Raw genomic sequence first — 20039 nt, forward strand, 5'->3', positions numbered from 1 at the left:
TGGCAGGGCGGCACGGCTGGGCAAAACCACGTTTTAAAACGTGTGTTTTTAAAACAGGTAGGGGGCGTGCATTAGGCGCGCCGCCGCCCTACCTGTCCCGCCCATCACAGCCACGGATGTCAGTCGCCGGGTCGCAGCCGCTGTCCCGGCGATCATCGCTGACAGAGAGCACAGCTGCAGTAGCTGTGCTTTCTGTCAGTTCCCTGACAGCTCCAGGAGACGCTGATCGGGACAGAAGAGTTTCTCTCTCTCGATCAGCAGTGTTCCCTGCAGTACACACCCCCGCCCCCTAGTAAAAACACTCCCCTCACACAGTTACCCTTTCCCTGAATAAACTTAACACCTTCCTCCCCAGTGCCATTAGTACAGTGTCAGTGTTTTTTTTTTTTTTGCACTGATCACTGTATTGGTGTCACTGGGGATGTCAGTGACCCCACGTCAGTACCCCCCAATGCCAGAATGTCCGCCGCAGTCCCGCCATAAGTTGCTGATTGCCGTCATTATTAGTATAATAAAAAAAACTAAAAATCCCAGTATCTTTCCCGCCATTTGTAAACGCTATAACTTTCACGTAAACCAATTAATTTACAGGTATTGTTTTTGTTTTTTTTAGCAAAGACATGTCGCAGAATGCATTTTGGCAGAAATTTATGACTAAATTTGATTTTTAAATTTTTTTTTACTGGACGTTTTATAGCAAAAAGTCCAAAATATTGTATTTGTTCCTCAAAATTGTCAGCTTTTTTTTTTTTTTTATAGTGCAAAAAATAAAAACCGCACAGGCGATCAAATACCACCGAAAGAAAGCTCAATTTGTAGGGAAAAAAAAAATGATGTAAATTTATGAACTGTTTTGCATGACCGCGCAATTGTCTGTTAAACTAGCGCAGCGCTGTATAGTAAAAAAAATGGCATAAATTGCAGTATTTATACCATAGTTTGTAGACGCTATAACTTTCACACAAAGCAATCAATATACACTTATTGGGATTTTTTTTACCAAAAACATGTAGCAGAATACATTTTGGCCTAAATTTATAACTAACTTTGAGTTTACTATATATTTTTTATAGCTGAATGTAAAAAATATCGTTTTTCTTCAACATTTTTGGCCTTTTTTTGTTTATAGCGTGAAAAATAAAAAGCGCACAGGTGATCAAATACCACCGAAAGAAAGCTCTATTTGTGTGAAAAAAAGGACATAAATTTTGTTTAGGTGCAGCATTGCATGACCGCGCAATTATCAGTTGAATTAGTGCAGCGCCGAGTAGCAAATAGAGGCCTGGTCATTAAGGGGGGTAAATCCTCTGGAGGTCAAGTGGTTAAAAATGGTACATATGGTATATTTCCAATTCTCCAAAGTTATGCAAAAGTTTGAGCACAACTGTATAAGATGTCCATCTCTTATACCACAGATACCTCAATTCTTAGGGTACCACTTTCAGACAGATGTTTCTATGGTCAGGATGGTAAAGGTAACACTGTGTTAAGCACACTAAGTTGGCCATAGATGGGTCGTTTATCAGCCGAATTGTCAGCCGATAAACGAAAAATCGGTCATTGCTGGCACCGATGCTGCAACCAATGTCCAATGTCCAGCATGACCGATAAAAATAAACGAGAAGATCCGCAAAAAACGTCCGACAGTATCGCCCCACTAACAGCGTGAATATCAGCCGATTTTTCGTGTGGACGAAAATTCTGCCGATAAACGACCCGTCTATGGCCTGCATGACATACAGGTAAAGATAAAAAGACAAACAAAACAATGATCAGCTTTATAAAGAACAATAGAAGTTAAAATTCAATTGACCGCAACACCAGTAACTAACGAAGTGTCTATAACAGCCTCTCTCAACCTTTCAGGTTTAAAAATGATTAAACTTACAGCTAATGGTATATTACAATCAGTAAGCTGTAGAAAGTTTTAAAGTGGAACTAAAGGCAAAACTTTTTTTTTCCTATTTTGGATAGAGTAAGGGAAAGTTATAACCCGTCACTTTATTTTTGCCATCTGTGTCCCATTGGGGAGATTTCCCGTCACTTCCTGTCCCATTGTAAAAACAGAGGTGACAGAAAATACCTGCAAACTAAAAGGAATTCCTTGAAGACCCTCAGGATTCCAGAACTAGTGTCCCCATTGGAAGTTTTCCTCCCTATTACTTTTCTGGGGACAAGCCAATATTTGAGGTTTCTTTTACTTTCACTTGAATAATGGTAAACAGGACAAATAGAGAGGGTAAATCTCCCTAACAGGGGCACAGACTGCAGTAAAAACTGACAGGGGTTCTAATCCCTCTCTACTCCATCCAAAACTAGAGAAAAGTTTTTCCTTTAGTTATACTTTATATAACGTGGCCTACATATGTATAGGACACTCAGGAAAGAGATATTTTAATTTTTCACCGCCACCTTGCTTTATACAGCAAAGTTTTCAGTAATGGTGGTGGTTGGTGGAAAATTGCCTCCTTGCATATGAGGTCAGTGTCTAAAGATCAACTTCTGTCGAACAGGGACGGCCTAGAATGGACTGAAAACTTGCCAGCCCCTGCTGAACAAGATGAATTCTGATCCATCTATGGCCACCTCAAGTGGGAGGTCATTGTTCTATGGCTCTAGGAATACCCTCAAACCCAACAACCTCAAGAGGAACCCTAGATGAGAAAGGCTGGTCTATGGGATAAGATGACATACACAGATTCAACAACCCTACAATGAAAACAGCTGTACGTGCCAATTGATCATACACTAACGTAATCAATTTACCACTTTTTGACCTGGCCAACCTCCAACCCAACTAGGTGTCAGTGGCATTCAGCACCTATAATGCAGATGCTTGTTTCTAGCGCTGGTTACAGGTAAAAATCACGCGCTCAAAATCAGTTTGTTTATACGAATGTAGTTTATGTAGTGCTTTCTTCCTGACAGTTCCACTATCTCACGACATGCAGAAAAACTCCCTAAGCAGCATTCCCCGTCACGGTAGAGTGCTTATGCTGCTACAATCCTGTGTATGACAAATGAATGCTAATTACCAGTATGTGGATATTTTATGGCTTCTCCAAAACACATGAAGACAAATCTATTGAAGAAACCCATTTAACTTTGTATAAACAGTTAAATACTGTACCTACCTGTAAGGCTACAACTGCATATTTTTGACATTTATATTGAGAGGTCCAGCAAAAAAAAAAAAAAAAAAAAAGGATGATTCTAAAGGAAACCTGTACTAATAGAAATAAAGAGGTTGCCATTGCTAACCTCCTCCAGAAACTACCAGTTCCTTGGCTGCCTCTGGTCACAATAGTGACTTGGAACAAGCATATACACTTGAAGATCCAGCCTTTTATGACACTTTTTGTTTACATTTAAAAATCAGCATTTTTTTGCTCGAAAATTAATTTGAACCCTCAAATATTTTATATATTTATTTTGTTTTTTTCCAGAGGCCCTAGAGAATAAAATGGTGGGTTTTGCAATTTATGTTGCACGGTATGTGCGCGGCGGTTTTTTGAACACAATTTCCTGGGAAAAAATACACTTTCATGAATTTTAATGCACACAAACACAGTAGAATACCTCCTGCTGCCTGTAAAAGTCATCCAGTGGCTAATCAGCTGCTCAGGTGTCCTTTACAAAAAAGCTGGCTGAGAGAGGGAAAAACAATACCTGGATGATGCCAGTATAACCACTTGAAGCCTGTAATGTAAATGTATGTTAATGGGTCTTCAAATGGATATAGATTGTTACCTGGCAAAATATCAGGACTGCTAATCTTCAAAAAAAAACCTTGCAGGTCTAGCGGGGATGTGTTCACACAACTTACTGTATATTCTTATACTGACATATCCCTGTTGCTAACAGCCTAAATTCCTACATTTTCTTCTACCTTTCCCGTAACTACTCCCCTTATACTCTCAAGCTCCTTCAAAGAAGGCCTCAACCCACACTAGGAAGCTGCTGCCTCCATGGCACTAGAAAGTGATGAAAGGGTGTCACGGCAAATGCACATACAAACCGGATGCCCTCTGGAAAATCAGCACTACAATCTTTGTGGGGATAAGTGGTTTCAATCTCAAAACATTCATAAAGTTGTTTTCCAGTGAATAACCATGGAGGCTGAGCTATACTAAAAAAGTAAGTAGTAAAATATGCAAAAAGTCAAGCCATCAGTAGGGTTTAGATGTACTTTAGTAACATAACATAATAGGGATACTTTAACTACTTCAATACTGGGTACTTTCACCCCCTTCCTGCCCAAGCAAGTTTCAACTTTCAGTGCTGTTGCACTTTGAATGACAATTGCATGGTCATGCAACACTGTACCCATAAGAAATTTAGATTTTTTTTTAAAGCAGTAGTAAATCACAAGAAAAGACAGAAAGAAAAAAAAAAAAAAAAAAAAAAAAAAAAGGTACCCTGTAAGGTAATGTCATAATGTATGCATCGCATACTAGAACATTATGAAAAACTTACCTTAAAACGAAGCACTCCAGCAGCACATTGTCGCCGCTGCAGAGGCTTCCATCTTCACCCAGTCCTTCTGGATTCGCGATATCCAGCCGTCTAACAAGCTGGACAGCGATGACGGCACTCCTTTATGCATCCCGGGCCGCAGCACACAGCCTGTTATGCCGTTCCTTCAGAGCGTGTGTGCCTGCTTTAGCAAAGAGAGAATATCTCCTAAAGGATGCATGATTAGGAGATATTCATTTTACCTATGGGTAAAATTAATTACAAGCTTACCTGTAGGTAAAATTAAAAAAACGAGTTAACTACCGCTTTAAGACAAAAAAGACTAAAGACGGAGCTTTATTTTGGCGTATTTAATCACCACTGGGTATTTACTTTTTGCTATACAAATGAAAAAAGCCAGAAAATTTTTTAAATAATTTTTTTTTTTACATTTCTGTTGTAAAATTTTGCAAATAAGTCATTTTTCTTCTAAACTAATGAGCACACAGCACAGATGGGTAATGATGAAGCTGAACCGTTAATCAGGGCACTAATGATCAGTGCCCTGATTATCAGTGTAAACAAAGTACTGACAGCCTTGCTGAGTATCGGCTGTCCTTTCCTCCAAAGGACACAGTTGTCACAGAGCGCAGCACCTGGGACGCACAGGGGGCAAGTTCTGAGAGGATGTCCATTTACGCCCTCCCAGAACCAGAGATCCGCACTGTAGCCGTCTTTCGGTCCCTCCTAACTGGCAGTTGTATATATTACTTTGCAAGTAATCAATATACTGTATATTTGATGTAACAGTATATAAGCAGTATGTAAATGTGATAAGTAATGTGTGAAGCATCAAATACTTTAAATCAGGGGTGTCCAACCTGTGGCCTAAGACGGTTGTGAATGTGACCCAACACAAAATTGTAAACTTAATTAAAAATGTTAATTTGTTTTTTTAATTTAAAAAAAATGCACTTACACTTAGTGAACATATGCAGCCGAGCAAAAATAAAACATGGTCTCTTTACTGAACTTTTATAAGTTTTATCTTCTCAAAGAAAAATATCCCAGTATTCACAATCATGCCTTATTCATGTCATCAGTTTCTGGTAGCTCCTATATTTGTGGGCCACTATTTTCAAGGATGAAGCACAGGAAGGGCAAAATTAGAAATAAAAAAAGTGATGAACACCTTGAGAATTCATTGAGAATTGCCACTTCATCCATCCAACCAGATATTGATGTGTTAGGTTTTTAAAAAAAAGTGTCAAATATCGCACTAGTTTTATGTTGCTCTCTTTTACTTTAATAACAATTAAATAAAAAAAAGTTTTATTATTCAGATAGATGATATATATCCGTAATCGTGATCTACCCGACATTTTCTGCTCATCAGCTATCCTTATTGATAGTGCATTGTATGTGTGGCCCAAGACAATTCCTCTTCTTCCATTATGGCCCAGGAAAGTCAAAAGGTTGGACGCTCCTGGTCTAAAAAGATATTTGTTCTAAAACAAGCAATAAGAAAAAGCTGTACATACAACAGGCTAAAACGCAGGGGAAGATTCCTATAGCATGGACAGGATTATGGCTCAGGGGTCCTGGGTCACATGGCACGAAGACCCAGAGCATGCTGCCGTTCACTGCCTACAGAGAGGCTGCTCAATGTACTGAAGGGAAATCTTCAAGTCGGATTAAAAAAGAAAAAATAATATTAATACACTCCAAAAAAGTCTGCTCATTCAAACATAAAAATTAAAATACCTCACAACAAGTAAATGTTATGATAAATGCTGTTGCCAGGAACAGTACTCTCTTTGGACTATTCATACAAATAAATATTTTATTAAAAGAGGAACCAAACTGGGAAGCTGTGCCCAAAAAAATGCAGGCAGAGTGCAAATGACTAGTCACCAGTATTGCCACTGAATAAAACGGCCACACTGAAATATCACTGGCAATTCCTTTATTTTCACAAGGTAAACATCTTTTCTATTTGCCTTCCTTTCCTCCCTAAGACCCATGATTTTATTCCGACATTATACAGTATTACAAATCTCAGAACCAATGTTCTACAGGTACAGTATATAGCAGATTTTGTATGTCATAGGTCTCTATGGTTAAAAATGATGCATCTTTTTTCCTATCAGAAATCAGAGAGCACGAGAGAGAGAGTGAGTGATAGCGAGAGAGCGAGCGATAGAGAGAGAGAGATGCATGAATGTGTTTTTTTCTATCCTTGCCCAATGACAAATTTTAGCTTCATTTTTTACATTGCAGCACTGATGAAGGGGGTGATGTGGCCCCGACACGTGTCGGCTTTTTTACCCAACTGATGTTTGGAATGAAATCTTACCTTGGACTCTAATATTTCAGTGTGACACTGATTCTAGATTCACTAGACAAAACTTAAATTATTCCTATACCATAGAAAATTTTTACTTTTGCAGACATGCTGTATTTTACCGCAGCACACCATGCCGAATCACAATATACAGCACCGCAGTGCATCGTGCTACTATACATTGCCATGAATGACATGTACATCCTCTCGAAGTCACAAAGTTTGTACAAAACAAAAAAAAAGGAGCCGTGTGATTCGCTGAATCGCACACTGTGCTGCCCACTACCACAGCCAAGAGGTCTGCCGGAGCAATATGGCGTTCCCATGTGCATTCAGCCTAAAGAAGAATTCCAGGCATGGTATTGCAATCCTATTTGCAAAAAATGTTGGGATGCTGTGTAAAATCTACATAAAAACAGAATGCAAAGATTTGCAAATCTCATAAATCCATATTGGAGGCCCAGTGTTCCTGTGGATTTTACCATACCAGGCAGACTGGACATTGCTGTTATTTATGATAAGCTTTTATAATATTGTCGTTTGTGAGTATATCACTATCTTCTACTTTTATCAATAAACGTAATTTACGTAATCCACTAGGCCGGTGCGCCATGTTTCTTTGTATCTAGTGTTCTGGACTTCCCCCGTCCTTTGTGGGCAGCAAGGCGTGCAAAATCCAGGACCTCCAATACGGATCCATAGTCACACCGACTTCACCTCCAAGCGCAGGAGTATTTTGTGTTTATGGTTTGAATCCAACAGATGTGTCTGGGTTTAGCAGTTGCCAGGAGAACATTTCTTGCCTGACTGCATTGTGCCAAGTGTAAAGTTTGGTGGAGGGGGGATGGTGTGGAGTTGTTTTTTCAGGGGTTGGGCTTGGCCTCTTAGTTCCAGTGAAGGGAGCTCTTAAAACGTCAACATACCAAGACATTTTGGACAATTTCATTCTCCCAACTTTTTGGGAACAGTTTGGGGATGGCTCCTTCCTGTTCCAACATGATTGCACACCAGTGCACAAACCAAGGTCAACTTGACTGTCCTGCACCTCAATCCAATAGAACACCTCTGGGATGAATTAGAGTGGAGGCTGCAAGCCAGGTTTTCTCATCCGACATCAGTGTCTGACCTCACAAATGCGCTTCTGGAAGAATGGTCAAATATTCCCATAGACACACTCCTAAACCTTGTGGACAGCCTTCCCAGGAGAGTTGAAGCTGTTATAGCTGCAAAGGGTGAGCCAACTCAATATTGAACCCTACAGACTAAGACTGGGATACCATTAAAGTTCATGTGTGTTTAAAGGCAGGTGTCCCAATATTTTTACGTTATCTGTGACAAAATGCATAGGAGGGAGACACGCACACACACTACTGCGCATGCGCCAATGGCCGGCAGCAATTTTGGAAATTTGAACATTTGGATTTTTTTGCCAATTAATGCCTAATGAGGTTTGCTTACATGTGAGTACAACCATACTTTAAATAAATGTTGTGATTATGGTTTTACACTATGTGGAGCATTCTTTCTTTGCATGTTTTCCACTAAGAGTCCAAGCCTTATCCTGAATGGTTTAGCTACCCTAAATAAAGTCTATTGTTTGAAAGATCCTTTTCTGATGTTTTGGTGATCTGGAAGAGGATTCGAGTGATCGGCTTTCTGGATTGTTTAACAAAGCGTGATTGACCACTCTTAACAGGGGGTCATGCCTTTCTGGTAAGCCTTCTGTAGTAGTGGTTGGTGACAGGACAACTGTCCTTGGTTTTCTTTTGTTTCATCACAGCCTCTCAGACTTTTCTTTTCTGATGGACTATTTGACACATTTTTCACAGTTTTCTTATGATTATTTGTAACTTTTTAAGCGCTGCACTTTTATGTATTTATAGTTGATTGTCTAGTATCAGGGTTTTTGTGTTCAGCTACTATGTTTTACACCGCATTTTTAATTATTATTGATCTATTGTGGTTCCCATTAGCGCAGGTTTATTTATATATATATATATTTATCTATCCTGATAATATACACGGTCTTAATGACACTGGCTTGGAAGGGGGTAACATCTAGTGGCAAGCAAAGGGTTTACTGTTTGCCTATCAATGTGTAAAGCGTGCTGCTTATACAAGAAGATTGACTGTTTTTACTCTACTTTGCAGGAAGAAAAAAAATCAGCCAATTCGCTACACTCATAGAGAGCCCTGTGTTGTTTACCAACACAGGGCTCTCTTCTGTTATTCGCCTGGCTGATCAACAGGCCCTGGCCATAAACTATTGGCTGTCTCTGGCTGATGAGCTTGTACTGAAGTGAATGACAGCACAGCAGGGGTAGCAGGAGGGTACGCACATGCTCCCTACCCTGAAATGGTGGATCACATACATGTATGTGATGCGGAGCAGAAGAGCTGCAGCATATATACTGTTGATTGGGCGGTTGGCAAGTAGTTAAACATTTGATTTGTTTTCAATTTTCTATTGAGCATTCTGTTTTTCTGTAGATTTCATACAACGTCCCAACTTTTTTTGGAATTGGGTTGTATTATATAGTTACATTGATCCATTTTGGACCATACCTTGTGATTATCCCTGCAGGATGGAAATCACTGAAGTAGACACAACTACTCCAGTGATCTTCACTTGATTCCATAAGCACCATTCATAGAATTGTATTGTTAACACAGGACATCAGCCGATCATCATGGGCACAATTTAGAGAATGCTTTGCATTCCCCAAATAAATACAGTGTTCTCTGATTGGAAAAGAAAGAAAGGTGGGGCCCGTGACATCACGCTGTAAACCTTGTCCAATCAAAGAATGCTTGCATTAATTCATTCATAAAAAGGCAAAGCATTCTCTGAATGGCGTCCATGCTGAGCAGCTGACCTCCAGTGTTCACAAAGCATCAGATCAGCCTCTTAGCACAGGACTTGGAAGCAAGTGCAGACCACTGGAGTAGTGGTGTCTACTTCAGTGATTTCAAGCTTCCTGGGGAATAACCAGGTATGGTATATACATAGCTACATTGGTCCAAGCCGAACCAATGTAACTATTGTACAGGACACTGGAAGTGTGCCCTGGATGTCAGGTATATCTCCCCATTATTTGGGTTGTGGTACCCCCCTTTAAGGGAGAGTTCAAGAGACACTGTCAATACTAAAGTGTTCAGAAAGTCTGGTCAGAGAGGAAAGGACTGATTTTCAGTACTCTGGATTGGTAAATCCTTATTAGGGAACCGGAATTCAGAGGTTCCAAAAAACCCTTGGGTGGGAAAAGCATCTCCAAACCCTGATTACGGGAACTCTGGTCCTGAAGGGGTTAAGCCACATGCAAGGGAGTTTTGAAAAGCAGCAGGAAAGAAGCAGTAGATATTCGTGAGGTAGCATAGAGTGGTTCACAGCTGTGAACAAGGGTGGACTCTGTTTAGACTGGGACTCTGGTTTTGCTGAGCTCCTGAGGCTGGTCTTGTACTGCTAAACAAGTAAACCTTAAATCCCAAGACTGGCAATGAGCAATGTTGTATGGTTTTCTATATTCCAGGGCTGTGAACTATTTGTTTTACTTGTTGAACAAAAAAACATTTGTGCTTACCTGTTTTGAGAGACCAATAAAAGACTATTTACTTTTACAAGCGGCTTGCTGGTGATCTTGGGCCCTCCATATCACACTATGTAATAATAAACCATAACTGGAATTTCTCTTAAAAACTGACAATAAAAGATTTGATTTTTGGTTGAGACAAAAGATGAAACATCAAATTACTAAATGATCCAATCTGTGTGAGCACCTTAACTGCTGAAACCAGTTGCTATAGAAGTGTGCAGACATGTCACTTTTTCTGTAGTCTTTGCAGCAGACCGAAGATGAGCTCAACTGTAGCTATGACAAGTCGATTGGATTTGTGATCTGTCTAGAACAAATTGGTAGTTGTGCATAAGTCTGGGCCTTATCTGGCATATGGATTCCTCTGGACCAACTGTGGTTATAGGATTATAACTTTTTTTTCTATGGTTGAACGGGATGGACTTTTGTCTTTTTTCAGCCAGACTATGTAACATACAAGAGATGGAATTGCTACGGTATGCACCAAGGGACTGGTTGATTCAGAAAGACCCGCTATCAGGCTGTCATTTTTCATCTATAAATCTATTGCTTACATAGTGAATATGAAAGATGAAAGCAGCATTCCAGAGTACAGATATGGAGCAAAGGTGCATGTAAGCAAGCATTCGTTAAAGCAGAACTTCACTCTCTCAACCAATACTGACTATTTTTAATCCTTGTGCAGCTATTAGTAATAGGAAAGTATATATTTACTTATTTTAAACTTTTTTACATTTCTTCAGTTAATTCCTGGTTTCTATGCCTAGGCAAATGATGTCATACATCCCAGCAGTCTTCAGGAGGGGAGGATGGGTTTTCTCAGCTAAGCACACCTTCCTACAGGCATGCTCGAGCTAAGGGCAGATGGATTTCAGTAAGTATATGCTACAGAAATCATCTGCCCTTACTCAGGATGGCCATGGGTAGAAATGCTGGGGGGCGGTTCAAAGTGATTTCTAATTAAGTCATGAAAAAAGAATTAAATAGCGTTTTTTTGTTTGTGGTGCTCAGATGCAGTATAGTTTCTCTTTAAACAAAATACCTTTAAAAGGGCATAAACATGACCCTAAGTATTGAATACCACCTCAAACCTTAATGGCATATCTACAAACCTATATTCAATATTTCTTCAAGATCATTTATCCTAAGTAAATTTGTAGAGAAAGCTGTAGATCCATCTGTGCACATGAGAGTATGGTTTGAGACCTGGTTATTAAAAGGTTAAGGAGCATGAAAATATTCCATATTCCAGCACTGTTCCAGAAAACCAGCAGCATCAGAAGGAACGGATTCATGGTGTGAGGATTAAATACTGCTCAGCTTCCCTGCTGTCAGAAAGAAAACAATGGCCATGGCTTTACAATGATAGAGATAGGATTGTTTACACAACATGAGCATTATATTCATATTTCAGTAGCTGTTCTCAGATTTCTAAAACCATCAGACATCTGTTGCAGGCATATACAAAGTATTAAATGGGATAGAAGGCTAAAATTATTTCTTTAGATGTGATCTCCAAACTGCAACCCTTTGCTTGCCTTTATCTGGCCCTTGGGGCACTATTCTTGCTACTGACACCAACAGTAGGGCACTATTCCTTCCACTGAAACCAATGATGGGGTACGCATCCTCCTACTGATACCAATGAGGGGATACTCTTCGTTCCACCGACACCAATGATGGGGCACTATTCCTCCCCACTGACACCAATGATGGGGCACTATTCCTCCCACTGACACCAATGATGGGGCACTATTCCTCCCACTGACACCAATGATGGGGCACTATTCCTCCCACTGACACCAATGATGGGGCACTATTCCTCCCACTGACACCAATGATGGGGCACTATTCCTCCCACTGACACCAATGATGGGGCACTATTCCTCCCACTGACACCAATGATGGGGCACTATTCCTCCCACTGACACCAACGATGGGGCACTATTCCTCCCACTGACACCAACGATGGGGCACTATTCCTCCCACTGACACCAATGATGGGGCACTATTTCTTCCACTTACAGCAACGATGGGGCATTGTTACTGATGCAAGGATATTTTCTACTCCTACTGGTCACAGTCCAGCCCCTTTAAAGCCTAAAAAGATAATAAGCTGGCCCTTTGTTAAGAAAGTTTGAAGACCCCTGCTTTAAATGGTGCAACTCCGACAAAAACGTAAATAAGTTATGAGTAACATAAGGAGCGGGTTAAACCTCTGTCCGCACTGTTTGTCTCTCCCTGGGGAAGATTAACTTCCACTTTATGTCCTATTGACCATTGTGAATAGGGAGAAAAGGAAGCTCTAGAGTTTTAGAGGTGTCATCAAAACAGTAGGGGAGAAGAAGTGGGAACATAGATAGCAATAAAACCTTCCCCTCTATCTAAAGTAGAATACAGTGTCATTTTAACTCTGCCCATCCAAAGAACACCTGGTCTGTGGGTGTGCATTAACCTGGACCACACACCATTCAAGAAATAGGTGACAAAGCTCCTGGTGGGATCGGCTGGTGCCAATCGATTTGAAAAGGAAAATGGAAATTATAAAGAAGGCATGCCAATAATAACATTGGCTGCAGATAGGTCCATTAATAATTTGACATACTATATACAGAGAATTTGCACAGTATATAAACTTGATTTCACCCTGTATGTAGATTCAAGATAAACTCAATATGATGACCCCCCACATTTTGCTTTATACATATGACACATTCAAATAGTCTGGCTGGTCCCACGACATCACAGATCCTTGTCCTGCTGTAGCAGCCCTTTTTCCTGGATAGAGGCACATATGTATCAACATGCTTCCTCCATTCAGTCTACAAGTACAACCAACAGTACTAGGCTTACAGGAAAAGGGATGAATGAAACTACCCATCATACAAACTGAAAGAAAGGGGACATCTAGTGGTAGAAAGAAAAAGTGCAGGGGCAGATTCTTACAGCTCTGGATTAAAGGAGAGAATTGTGTCTTTTTTTTTGTAATTGTTCCTGGGTCTTTTTTTAACTGCTTCCTGTCCGCCCATAGCCAATAAACAGTGGAAAGGGAACAGAGCCAAAGCGAGCTAACGTACCTGTACGTCAGCCCACATCGGCAGTTCCTGAATGGTTCACAGAGCATGCACCCGGGAGCCCGGCGATCCATGTGTCATCCGGACACAAATGATCACATTACTGCTGTGTCAGGGTGATTACATGGTCACATTACCGCTGTGTCAGGGTGATTACATGGTGTTTGCTATGATTGGACACAGCAATCACATGGTAAATCACATAGTAAACATTGCAAAGTGAAAGTAAGCATCGTTTTCTATGCTCTCACTGTGAGAGCAGACAGAACCGATGATGCAGAGTCAGGCTGCATGTAAACTCACAGACTGCAGTGCCAACCACAGTGTCCCTGATCATTGCCCCAGTGTAGTCATATTAAATAATGCACCCTGTCACCTATCCCACTGCTCACAATAACTAGTGGTGCACCGAAATAAAAATTCTGGTGCCAAAACAGAAAAATCAGGATGCACTTGGCCGAAAACCGAAATAGACAGTTTTTAAAAATTAATACATATAAAAAAAAATACACTTTAATAATAATAATAAAAAAATAAAAAAACAAATATATACCCAAATTTTTTTGTAAAATATGAAAGATGATGTTATGCTGAGTATATAGATACCTAACATGTCCCGCTTTAAAATTGCGCACGCTCGTGGAATGGCGTCAAACTACAGTACTTAAAAATCTCCATGAGTGAAGCTTTAAAAATATCTACAGGTTAACAGTGTAAAGTTACGGAGGTCTAGTGCTAGAATTATTGCTCTTGCGCTGACGTTCATGGCAATATCTCACATGTGGTATGAACACCGTTTACATATGTGGGCATTGCCTACGTATGCATTCACCACTAAGTGGTTCACCACGGGGGACGGGGCACCTTAAACTTTTTTTTTTTTATTATTATTATTTGATGTGTATTTATTTTTTTAAACCGTCCCTTTAAAAAAATGTAATCACTTTTATTCCTATCACAAGGAATACATGCATCCCTTGTGATAGAAATAATAATTAGTGACTGGTCCTCTGTATGGAGAGGTATGAGGTCAATAAGACCCCACATCTCTCCTCTATAATGTAAAGCATTAGATCAAAAAAAGCATTGATCTAGTGCTTTAAAAAAAAAAAAAAATTGGTATTTTTTCATTTATATGGCAAAAAATAAAAAAAAATCAAGTAGTGATGAAATAACACCAAAAGAAAGCTCTGCCTCAAAAAATGATAAAAATGTCATATTGGTACAGCGTTGCATGACTGAGTAATTGTCATTCAAAGTGTGACAGCTCTGATTGCTGAAAATTGGCCTGGACTAGAAGGGGGTGAAAGAACCATGAATGTGTATAAAGAAAACCACTGCCTTTTCCCATAAAAGAAACATTTCAAATCAATTGTTTAGGATCCTAAAAATCAAAATGATTCACGTTTCAGATATGCAATATAAATTGGCATGTAGAAAATGTGCATATCTTGTATAGACGTAAAGAACGACATGGGAGGGCTGCTGACATAACTGACAGTGATGAGTCATATTCTAAATGAATAAAAGACTATATTTTATATCACACAATGACTCCGACCAGGGGAGGAATATGTTTTATTAGAGCTTCAACAGTTCATTTATATATTTCAGCCAGTCTATTTCCTGGTATTCTAGGAAAAACATGTTCTCAATAATACTGAACAGGCACCCCAGCCAAAATTTCCTTAGGACAACATGCCTTCATTATTACCAATCTACAGTACATCTGCTTTTGAAATGCTCTCAGGAATTTACTTGTTGATCCTGTCAAACCTCCTATTGTGGCCTTATTTCCCCTGTCAGGCTGGCTGCTGAATTTGCAGCCTTGTCTGCCCTCAGATCTACCCGTACAACTCAACAGTGATATCGTCAAGTCACCATAGCCACTAGAATACAGGTGTTGTCAGTGATATATTATAAAAACGAAAACATACTCACAAAATTAGATGCATACAAAAGCCTGGCCAACCTCTCCACCAGTCGGATACTCTGCCATTTTGTTGGGTCATCTCAGTGGTTTTACAGGCTTTTATATGCACCTCATTTTGTGTGTGTGTTTTCGGTTTTATACTTCCAATAAACCTTGGATAATGCGCTAGGTGTTTGTGCCCCGTTTGCTTCCTTTTCCAGTTTGTGGTTTGATCCCCCAGTCAGAGGAGGGCTGCACCACCAAGACTTGGCTCCAAGGCTAGTAGCACTTCTAATTCCCTGGTCTGTTTTCTGGTATTGACCCCTTTGAAGTGCTGGAGAGGTGGGTCTTTCAGTCTTGTCAGTGACATAGTGCCAACTATACCCAAAGGTTTAAATTTACTCCCTGACTGGGTGTAATCTCACATTGGAAAGAGGAGACGTAGGAGCATCCTTCTAGCAGGCTAGAAGAGCTTGTAAGGGATTGATGGTCACATGACCAAAAATACCAAAATATTAGGGTATTCGCAAGTGATTTTTATGAAAGTGTGATGGATAATGGAGGCATGGACGTCATCACGTTCCGGGGAACAGAGCACTGATGCCAGCTTTGGATTGTTTACATGCACATGTTGTTTTTATTGAATGTGAGTACATTTTTACATAATTTATTCTCTGGAAGATTTTACACTAAGGAGAGGCTATTTTTCTTCTTTTTATATAACATCATCCGGGGAGTATTCATTTATTGTATATTGTTACCTCCGTATACCATTGAGGCTGCTATAGGAGCACTTCTATCATTATCAGGATCATTCATAGAGTGCTCTTTGACCACTCTGATTTGGTCAACACAAGCAGGTAAGCGTGCATCCCAAAGCCACTTTTGTGTGAAAGTGTTGGTCACAGTCACTTTATCAGTTGGATTGATTGAATTCCTCACATGGTCAATATTGGATGGGATTTTTTCATTCACATGGACTTTTTTGTTTCATAAGGACTTTTATTTAAAGTGTTACTAAACCCAGGACCCTACATTCACTCTATCTGGTCTCCCACATTACACAGAACATGGAAATGCAATTATTTTAGTAATAAACTACTAAATACCTTTATCAGAAATTAAAGCAGTCTTGTGACTTCTATCAGTGTCTAGCCGAGCACTGGTTAAAGCTGGTTAGGAGGAGTTTTCATTTTGCTCTAGGAGGATGCAGAACCCTTGATCTCTATCTGGACAGTGCTGATTGGCCTTGTGCTGATCACATGTACTCTCCAAAGAAAAAGAAAGGCTCTCTAGCAAAACACACTAAACTGAGCATGTGCAGAGTGTCTTACTAGGAAATAAGAGGGAGACACTGGAAGAAGGAGTATCAGAGAAGTCAAGATCAAACAGCATTTGTAAACAATTCAGAGCATTAACCCCTTAGGTTTTACAGTAAGTATAACAAGCATGCTTTACTGCATATACACACTGATTTTACTGTCGAGGGTTTAGCAACACTTTAACCGCTTCCTGACCGGGGCTGCGCAAAATCATGTATACATACACGTGAGTTTGTATTTCCGGGACGGGGCACCTACCCGCGCTATCATTGGCTGTTTCAGCTGTCAACCACCGGGTCCCAGCTGGAGATTCCCCGCATACACATAATGGGATGTTTTAGCAAAGACATGTAGCAGAAAACATTTTGGCCTAAATTTATGACGAAATTGAATTTTTTACTGGACATGCTTAATAGCAAAAAGTCAAAAATATGGGTTTTTTTCTCAAAATTTCAGTCTTGTTAAAAAAAAAAAAAAAAAAAAACACAAGCACAGACGATCAAATACCACCAAAAGAAAGCTCCATTTGTGGGAAAAAAGGACAAATTTCATTTGGGTGCAACGTTGCATGCCTATGCAATTATCAGTTAAAGTATCACAGCGCTGTATCGCAAGAAATGGCCTAGTCAGGAAGGGGGGTTAATCCTCTCGAGGGCAAGCGGTTAAATACACATATTGTGTTTTGCATTGTTCACATTGATTTATGATGTTTACATATTTTTAGCACGGATGTAAGCTTTTTTTTCAGAGCGGCACACACACATATTTTTATTTATATATATATATACATACATATATATACATATACACACACACACACACATATATATACATATACATACACACAGTTAAGTCCATATTTGGACACAGGCACAATTTTCATACTTTTGTCTCTGTATGTCAACAGAATAGAATTACAAGGAAACAATCCAAATGAATTTGAAGTGCAAACTTTCAGCTTTAATTCAAGGGGTTGAACACAAATATCAGGTACAAAGAACTGCAACCATTTTTATACACAGTCCCTCCATTTTCAGGGGTTCAAATGTAATTGGACAAATGAATATAATCATAAATAAAATGTTAATTTGTAATATTTTGTTGAGAATCCTTTACTGGCAATGACTGCCTGAAGTCTGGAACCCATGGACATTACCAAAGACTGGGTTTCCTCCTTTCTGATGCTTTGCCAGGCTCTAACTGCAGCTGTCTTCAGTTCTTTGTTTGTGGGTCTTTCTGCCTTTAGTATTGCCTTCAGCAAGTGAAATGCATGCTCAATTGGGTTGAGATCAGGTGATTGACTCAGCCAGTGAAGCATATTCCACTTTTTTTCCTTCAAAAACTCCTGGCTTTTGCAGTGTTTTGGATCATTGTCCATCTGTACTGTGAAGAACCGTCCAATCAACTTTGCTGAATTTGGCTGAATCTGGGCTGGCAGTATATCTCTAAACATTGCAGAATTCACCCGGCTGCTTCTGTCACATCATCAATAAACACCAATGACCCAGTGCCACTGGAAGCCATGCATGCTCATGTCATCACACTGCCTGCACCATGTTTTACAGATGACATTGTGTGCTTTGGATCATGAGCTGTTCCAAGCCTTCTCCACACTTTTTTCTTCCAGTCATTCTGGTACAGATTAATCTTAATTACATACATCCAAAGAATGCTTTTCCAGAACTGGTCTGGCTTTTTTAGATGTTTTTGGCAAAGTCTAATCTGGCTCTTCTATTCGTCAGGCTTATGAATGGTTTGCAGCTTGTGGTGAGCCCTCTGTATTTGCTCTCGTGAAGCCTTCTCTTATTGTAGACTTTCACAATGATACGCTCACCTCCTGGAGAGTTTCCTTCACTTGTCTGGATGTTGTGAATGGGTTTTTCTTTACCATAGACAGGATCCTGCGATCATCCACCACTTTTGTCTTCCGTGGATGTCCATGCCTTTTTATGTTGCTGAACTCACCAGTGCGTTCTGCTTTCCTCAGAATGTACCAAACTGTTGATTTGGCCACATGTTGCTGCTATCTCTCTGATAGATTTGTTCGTCTTTGAAGTCTTACAATGGCCTGTTTCACTTCCATGGACAGCAATGAACGCATGATGTAGATTCACAGCAATAGATTTCAAATGCAAATACCACACTTAGAATCAACTCCAGACCTTTTACCTACTTAATAACGAAGGAGTATCCCACACCTGGCCATGAAACAGCTTTTGATTCAATTGACCAATTACTTTTGGTCCCTGGAAAAAAGAGGGGATGGCTACTCTTAAGAGCTGCAATTCCTAAACCCTTCCTCCAATATGGATGGACATACCCTCAAATTAAACTTGAGAGTGTGCACTTTCAGCCCATATCCATTATATAACTATAGCTTGAATATGTTTTGGTAGATACCTGAAAAAATCTAAAATTGTGCCTGTGTCCAAATATAGTGAGTGTGTGTGTAAAATTTCTGAACTTATTTGGTTTCTTTGTATGTATGGATTGCATGGGTTGTAACTGACATGTGATGACAATTTCGTGTCAATAGCACCTTTAGAAATATAGTTATCGAGAAAAATACTGACGTGTTCAATACTTATGTTACCCGCTGTATATTACATTTTTGATTTGAGGGTTTAATACCGCTTTAGGATCCTTTTCTAAATCTTTAGGGAATGAAAAAATCATATTACAAGTACACTTGTTTTTAGTTTACCTACACTATTCTAGAACCTCTCAACTCTAATAATATTCGTATGCAGTTCCAACATAATTAGCAATGCTTGAAGGGCCGTTTGTGCCTTTTCCTGCATTAAAACATTCATTTTAGTAGCAATCTAGTTCTAGCCAATGCTTGTTCACATCTACAGTATGTTCTACTGTTTTTAAAGTGTAACTTTAAGATTTTTTTTTTTTTTAGTTGCTGCTTTGTAACTACTAGGTAACTACTAGGTATTCTTGTTCCCTTCACTGTGATAGACTTAAAGCATTTTGTAGTTTATATTTAGGAAAAAAAAGTCCTACCTTTCTCTGGGTCACCATTTGCATAATGCTAGCTGGACATCGTTCACTTCCCTCAAAAGAAAATTCCTAAAAAAAAAAAAATATTAATGTAAACAATGATACAAACAAGCTTATTAAAACAGCCAAAAGAAACAAGTAGCACCCTGTCGATTTCATCTTTTACCCACACCAGTTCAGTAAACTGAAAATCGATTAAGTTATTGAATCTTATACTGCCATGTAAGTGACCTAGGGGGTCTTTTACATACAATAAAAAAAATTATAAAGTAAAATCATTTAATGGAAAACTATAGGCGGCCAGCTGTGAAGACACCGGAAATGATGCCT

The 20039-nt window shown here is 39.5% G+C and overlaps 1 protein-coding gene across 1 annotated transcript in view; it reads right to left on the minus strand.

Annotated features, from left to right (window-relative positions):
• SLC23A2 (solute carrier family 23 member 2) overlaps positions 1–20039 on the minus strand; it is a 223365-nt gene that overhangs the window by 172345 nt on the left and 30981 nt on the right. The window contains exon 2 of the mRNA XM_089681738.1: positions 19713–19778. The gene's annotated coding sequence lies outside the window, so the exon portion shown is untranslated. The remainder of the gene's footprint in view (positions 1–19712; positions 19779–20039) is intronic.

This window comes from Staurois parvus, unplaced genomic scaffold (genome assembly GCF_062004578.1).
Source record: "Staurois parvus isolate SC_StPar_1 unplaced genomic scaffold, SC_StPar_1.0 ptg000276l, whole genome shotgun sequence".
Classification (NCBI taxonomy): domain Eukaryota; kingdom Metazoa; phylum Chordata; class Amphibia; order Anura; family Ranidae; genus Staurois; species Staurois parvus.